The following is a 7,317-nucleotide window of genomic DNA, read 5'->3' as shown; positions in this document are numbered from 1 at the left end:
TTGTCTCTTTAGGCCCCCCCGGTCTATTGTCTCTCTAAGCCCCTCCCTGTCCTTTGTCTCTTTAAACCCTCCCTGTCCATTGTCTCTCTAAACCCTCCCTGCCCATTGTCTCTTTAGGCCCCCCCCGGTCTATTGTCTCTCTAAGCCCCTCCCTGTCCATTGTCTCTCTAAGCCCCTCCCTGTCCATTGTCTCTCTAAACCCTCCCTGTCCATTGTCTCTCTAAACCCTCCCTGCCCATTGTCTCTTTAGGCCCCCCCCCCCCCGGTCTATTGTCTCTCTAAGCCCCTCCCTGTCCATTGTCTCTCTAAACCCTCCCTGTCCATTGTCTCTCTAGGCCCCTCCCTGTCCATTGTCTCTAGGCCCCTCCATGTCTATTGTCTCTCTAGGCCCCTCCCTGTCCATTGTCTCCGTGTCTCTCTAGGCCCCTCCCTGTCTATTGTCTCTCTAGGCCCCTCCCTGGCTATTGTCTCCGTGTTTCTCTAGGCCCCTCCCTGTCCATTGTCTCTAGGCCCCTCCCTGTCTATTGTCTCTCTAGGCCCCTCCCTGTCTATTGTCTCTGTGTCTCTCTCGGCCCCTCCCTGTCTATTGTCTCTCTAGGCCCCTCCCTGTCTATTGTCTCCGTGTCTCTCTAGGCCCCTCCCTGTCTATTGTGCCTCTAGGCCCCCCCCCCTGGCTATTGTCTCTCTAGCCCCCCCCTGGCTATTGTCTCTGTGTCTCTCTAGGCCCCTCCCTGTCTATTGTCTCTCTAGGCCCCCCCCCCTGGCTATTGTCTCCGTGTGTCTTCAGCAGAATAAATGTTTCGCGTATCTGCCCCACTTCATTAAAATTAAGAGTACGTTTTTGACTTGCCGTCAGCCACGCACCTTCTCGCGAGTCCATTGCTCATCAGTCGCGCTGCTTAGACAGAAGCAAACTCTGGGCCCGGTACAACAACAGTGTCTCACCAGCAGTCAGTCTTGATTTAAGAAGTGCTGAACTGCCAAATGTTTAAGTGCAAGTTGCCTCTCTGTTAGATGTCAGCCGGTGGCGCTGCGTTGGCAGTGGTGCAAAAGCAAACACTTTGTTGGCCTGATCGGGAAAAAAACATAATTCGTGAGGTTTTAATGCATTGAATGGCCATTTTTCATAACACATGCCAGAGAAATAGAGTCTATGCGGGTTGGAGAATCTATTTTACACCATGGGGCCTCATGAGAATTTAGATTTTAAAGTTAGGGCCTGATATATATAGAGTTAGGGCATGCCGGGAATCTCGATTTTAAAGTTAATATGGGTTGGCGAGTCTACTTTACACCATGGGGCCTGATGAGATTTGTTTTTCTGGTGACCAGTTTTAGAATAGGCACACGATAAGTCACCTAAAATAAGCTGATCATTACCATACAACCCCCTTTTTAACAAATTAATTAATATTAAAAGTAAAAAAAATCTAACATGTTGCGGGCATATTGCATTTGGGAAAGTATTGTCTTGTGTCCAGCGACTTGTTCTAATTTAACTCAGAGTGTGGCTGACACTCAATACAGGAGCTACTATCAGGTACCTCTTCACATGCCTATCTGTAGCACAGTAGAAATGGACACCCACCAATTAATTTCGTCGCAATTTTGTAAGCGAAGTTTGTTTATAAGGTCCACATTCCCTAGACTGTACATTCCGTTTTCCTAAAACGCCGCGTGTTTTCAATACGGGAATTGGGTATGACGCGATGGACATATTAAGGGAACACGTCTCTTCATAACGCCGGTGCGAATTGGATATAACGCGATCGAGCGAAAGGAACTACGTCGCAGCGCGGGGAGGAATAAGCGGCCGTACAGCCGCCTCGGCGCAGCATCGTGGCACACGGCTGGTCCATGCCTCTTGACGCTACCCACAGAGCCTCAGGCTTTGCTCAGCCTGCGTGTGCATCTCACGCGTTATCGCAGACTGTGCGTTACCCTCATACTATATCTTGATTGTAACGAGATTTTCTTCCATAACGCGGTGTTCTTCAGGAACGCAACTTCCACCGCTTTATAGAAGCGACTGTACTGATGTGGGCCAGTGGGGGGATGGCGGGCGTTCTGAGCCACCTTGCGTGAAGACGCCGCAGGCGATCCATTATCCATCATCATCATCACGATCCATTATTCACCATCATCATCACAATCCATTATTCATCATCATCATCACGATCCATTATTCACCATCATCATCACGATCCATTATTCACCATCATCATCACGATCCATTATTCACCATCATCATCATCACGATCCATTATTCACCATCATCATCACAATCCATTATTCATCATCACCATCATCATCACGATCCATTATTCATCATCATCACGATCCATTATTCACCATCATCATCACAATCCATTATTCACCATCATCATCAGATCCATTATCCATCATCATCACGATCCATTATTCACCATCATCATCATCATCACGATCCATTATTCATCATCATCATCACGATCCATTATCCATCATCACGATCCATTATTCATCATCATCATCACGATCCATTATTCACCATCATCATCACGATCCATTATTCACCATCATCATCACGATCCATTATTCATCATCATCACGATCCATTATTCATCATCACCATCACGATCCATTATCCATCATCATCACGATCCATTATCCATCATCACGATTCATTATTCATCATCATCATCACGATCCATTATTCATCATCACGATCCATTATTCATCATCATCATCACGATCCATTATTCACCATCATCATCACGATCCATTATTCACCATCATCATCATCACGATCCATTATTCACCATCATCATCACAATCCATTATTCATCATCACCATCATCATCACGATCCATTATCCATCATCATCACGATCCATTATTCATCATCATCACGATCCATTATTCACCATCATCATCACAATCCATTATTCACCATCATCATCAGATCCATTATCCATCATCATCACGATCCATTATTCACCATCATCATCATCATCACGATCCATTATTCATCATCATCATCACGATCCATTATCCATCATCACGATCCATTATTCATCATCATCATCACGATCCATTATTCACCATCATCATCACGATCCATTATTCACCATCATCATCACGATCCATTATTCATCATCATCACGATCCATTATTCATCATCACCATCACGATCCATTATCCATCATCATCACGATCCATTATCCATCATCACGATTCATTATTCATCATCATCATCACGATCCATTATTCATCATCACGATCCATTATTCATCATCATCATCACGATCCATTATTCACCATCATCATCACGATCCATTATCCATCATCATCACGATCCATTATCCATCATCACGATCCATTATTCATCATCATCATCATCATCATCATCACGATCCATTATCCATCATCACGATCCATTATTCATCATCATCATCACAATCCATTATTCACCGTCATCATCACGATCCATTATCCATCATCATCACGATCCATTATTCATCATCATGATCCATTATTCATCATCATCATCACGATCCATTATCCATCATCACGATCCATTATTCATCATCATCATCATCACGATCCATTATTCACCATCATCACGATCCATTATCCATCATCATCACGATCCATTATCCATCATCACGATCCATTATTCATCATCATCATCATCACGATCCATTATCCATCATCACGATCCATTATTCATCATCATCATCACGATCCATTATCCATCATCACGATCCATTATTCATCATCATCACGATCCATTATTCACCATCATCATCACGATCCATTATCCATCATCATCACGATCCATTATCCATCATCACGATCCATTATTCATCATCATCATCATCACGATCCATTATCCATCATCACGATCCATTATTCATCATCATCATCACAATCCATTATTCACCGTCATCATCACGATCCATTATCCATCATCATCACGATCCATTATTCATCATCATGATTCATTATTCATCATCATCATCATCACGATCCATTATCCATCATCACGATCCATTATTCATCATCATCATCACGATCCATTATTCACCATCATCACGATCCATTATCCATCATCATCACGATCCATTATCCATCATCACGATCCATTATTCATCATCATCATCACGATCCATTATCCATCATCACGATCCATTATTCATCATCATCACAATCCATTATTCACCGTCATCATCACGATCCATTATCCATTATCATCACGATCCATTATTCATCATCATGATCCATTATTCATCATCATCATCACGATCCATTATCCATCATCACGATCCATTATTCATCATCATCATCATCATCACGATCCATTATTCACCATCATCACGATCCATTATCCATCATCATCACGATCCATTATCCATCATCACGATCCATTATTCATCATCATCATCATCACGATCCATTATCCATCATCACGATCCATTATTCATCATCATCATCATCATCACGATCCATTATCCATCATCACGATCCATTATTCATCATCATCACGATCCATTATTCACCATCATCATCACGATCCATTATCCATCATCATCACGATCCATTATCCATCATCACGATCCATTATTCATCATCATCATCACAATCCATTATTCACCGTCATCATCACGATCCATTATCCATCATCATCACGATCCATTATTCATCATCATGATTCATTATTCATCATCATCATCATCACGATCCATTATCCATCATCACGATCCATTATTCATCATCATCATCACGATCCATTATTCACCATCATCACGATCCATTATCCATCATCATCACGATCCATTATCCATCATCACGATCCATTATTCATCATCATCATCACGATCCATTATCCATCATCACGATCCATTATTCATCATCATCACAATCCATTATTCACCGTCATCATCACGATCCATTATCCATCATCATCACGATCCATTATTCATCATCATGATCCATTATTCACCATCATCATCATCACGGTCCACGGGGCAAATAGCCCGTAGGTGTCCACTGCACATGTCGTCACGTGTTTCCACTTTCCTCTGTCTCATGCCAATGTGCTCAAGTAGTGGCCACGTCTTTCTGGCACCAATCTCTAATGTCGTCAGCAAGACATTCTCTGTGAGGCCTTCCTCTCTTTCCTGTTCCTTACATTTTTCCGTACAACAACAACAACACACTTTAAATGTTCTTGTTGTTGTTCATCCTACACGTGTGTCCAAATAGTGCCAGTTTCCTTCTCATCACTGCCTGCATCATCATCAGGTTGTCTTCTTCTATGTGCAACCTCTTTCTTACTTCGACGTTGATCACTGTTCGGGTCCAGCTTCGACGCAGCAGTATCCTTCTGTAGCAATACATTTAGAGGGACGATATTTGATCTCTGTCAGTCTTTTGTAATGTTCAAGTCTCGCAGGCATACAAAGCTGTACTGAACGCGCATGTTTTTAAGATGTTCAGTTTGGTCTTATAGCAGATTTGCTTGCTTCTCCAGATGTTATTGAATCTTACCATTACTCATTTTGCCTGTGCTATTATGCCTTTCGTGATTACATTCTACCAGTGTAACAAAACGCATCCATTTGAATCGACCGCTCTAAGTTGGATGATCGCTGTTGCGGGATGATCCTGATCGGTCATGCGGAACAGACACGGGATGGATCGATGGTCTTCTGTTCGATCGGCGAGTAGTCGGAGGGGATTGGTTGGAGAATTCAAACGCGAATGCGCAGGGTGTTTTTCAATGGATTTGACGGCCGAAATGGAGTTCCCGAAGGAGGGGAGCCGGGAGATGTGAAGGGCCGTTGAAGATCTCCCAACGCGTAGACCGCTGGACCGTACGCACCTTTGAGGGTGTAAATAAAGAAGCTGACATATTCAAGAAACTTTACTTGACGCTTGTTGTCCCCCAAGGCGATGCCTATCCAAGACAAAGGGCACGTCCGCTACCAACACAGAGTGAGCTCGTCAAAGCGGAAAGCGTGGGATGGGTAACCGAGGTCAAGAACAAAGCGAAACACGGGAGCCACCAGTAAAACTGCACTCAGTTGGCGAGATTGTTAACCACCTTGCCTGGTATACAGGAGGTCGTGGGTTCGATCCCGACCCCGATGTCTCTATATTTGGAGTTTGTGTCTCTCTCTCTCTCCGAGGTCCCGTGGATTTTCCTACGGGCCCTCTGGGTTTTCCCTCCACATTTAGAATGAACACCACACGTTTAGAGTGTTTGGCTGCTGTACATGTCCACGTGATAAGCCACTTCGTTGGCTATCATTTGTTGGCCAAGTCACTTCTGAAAAAGAGCTACATAGCTCAGTGGGCTTCACCTGGTCAAATAAAAAAATATTTGAGTTCTTATCCAAATAAGGAATGAGAAATGCACAAGCATGAATGCCATGCGTTGGAATTATACTTTAATTTATAATGCAATATCGCCCTAAAAGATCAGACCCCGGTTTAAGCGACCCACGTTTCAGTCGCAACAGCATAGCACAAATGAAGTCAAGATCTTGATCAATCGAAGGTTGGGAAACAAAATCAAGGTCGTCATATCCCTCGCCAACAATTGTCTGCCTAAGAAAGAAAGATGGAAATCTGAGAATGTTGTGATTGCCGTGGAACCAAAAGCCTGCGACTGTCAGGAGTTAACATCATTGTGAGGATCCAAGACACACACTTGACAGTTTCCGTGGGAGCCGCTGGCTTTCTGTTTTGGACCAGGGGAAGTTATACCATGAGGGTTATACCATGAGGGATATACCATCAGGGTTATACCATGAGGGTTATGTTATCAGGGTTATACCATGAGGGTTATACCATCAGGGTTATACCATCAGGGTTATGTCATCAGGGTTATACCATGAGGGTTATACCATGAGGGTTACACCATGAGGGTTATACCATCAGGGTTATGTTATCAGGGTTATACCATTAGGGTTATACCATCAGGGTTATGTTATCAGGGTTATACCATGAGGGTTATATCATCAGGGTTTTACCATCAGGGTTATACCATCAGGGTTATGTCATCAGGGTTATACCATGAGGGTTATACCATGAGGGTTATACCATCAGGGTTATACCATGAGGGTTATACCATCAGGGTTATACCATCAGGGTTATACCATCAGGGTTATGTCATCAGGGTTATACCATCAGGGTTATACCATGAGGGTTATACCATCAGGGTTATACCATGAGGGTTATACCATGAGGGTTATAGAATAAGGTTATACCATGAGGGTTATACCATGAGGGTTATACCATGAGGGTTATACCATGAGGGTTATACCATGAG

The sequence above is a fragment of the Lampetra planeri genome, chromosome 50 (assembly GCF_965212315.1).
Source record: "Lampetra planeri chromosome 50, kcLamPlan1.2.h2, whole genome shotgun sequence".
NCBI classification, from domain to species: Eukaryota; Metazoa; Chordata; class Hyperoartia; order Petromyzontiformes; family Petromyzontidae; genus Lampetra; species Lampetra planeri.
This window is presented reverse-complemented; position numbering follows the sequence as displayed.